This window comes from Galeopterus variegatus, unplaced genomic scaffold, assembly GCF_000696425.1.
Source record: "Galeopterus variegatus unplaced genomic scaffold, G_variegatus-3.0.2 Scaffold3219, whole genome shotgun sequence".
NCBI classification, from domain to species: Eukaryota; Metazoa; Chordata; class Mammalia; order Dermoptera; family Cynocephalidae; genus Galeopterus; species Galeopterus variegatus.
The window spans coordinates 170,109-170,984 of NW_007729330.1; positions in this window are offsets into that span (position 1 = coordinate 170,109).

An 876-nucleotide genomic window follows, 5' to 3' on the forward strand; every position below is an offset into this window, starting at 1 on the left:
GAATGGAGAGATGATAGTGATGTTTCTACAAAATGTTTATATAACTAAATGAAGTACTAACAAAAATGGTTCTAAGTACAAATGAAAAGACTCTCATGAGTACTACATCTATGGACTTAATACTTTATGTTGGACCAGTCCTCATTAAGTGTATCATCTTCCTTTTCCTTGTAAAACAAATGTGTTAATTCATGCCTCTTTTAATTTGCAAGTCTTTATTAAGAGGCAAGATAATTCTAGAGTCATTTTTGAAGTTATGTGTTAGGTGAAAATAAATAGCTATTAGGTCTGTGAAGTGGCTATTTGAGTTCAAAGGAAAATAAGACTAAGTCACTGTCATTTAAACCTTCAGGGGGTCCCCATTGCCCTCTGGAGGAGCTGAAAACATCACAGTGAGTCCCTTTCCCCATCTCTTTGCCTCCTCTCTACCAACCCCCTTCAGCTCATGCTTCAGCTGACTGATCAATTGTCCAATTACTCAAATGCCCCATGCTCTCTTTTGCTTCTGGGCATTTGTACATTTCCCCTGCCTGCAGTGCTTCTGTCCTGTGTTTGCCCAGTTAATTCCTTTTCATCCTTGAGATGTTAGCCTAGAAGATGCTTTCTCCAGGAGTCTCCTTTCATCTGCAAAGTCCTTAACAGGTGTTTCTAAGATGGACCCTTCTAGGTGTGCTGTATTTCTTCCCTGCAAGACTCAACTGCTCAATGGGGTATGGATTTCCTCTTTACTCCTCTGAATTTCTCACTAGATTTTATGTGCTGAGAGAAAACTATGTCTTCCTTTATTATATTTTATCCCTGGTAGCACTCATGCTCAGTGCCTAGCATCTAAAAGGCTCTCAAAATATTTCTTGAATGAATGAGTGATTTAGTGCA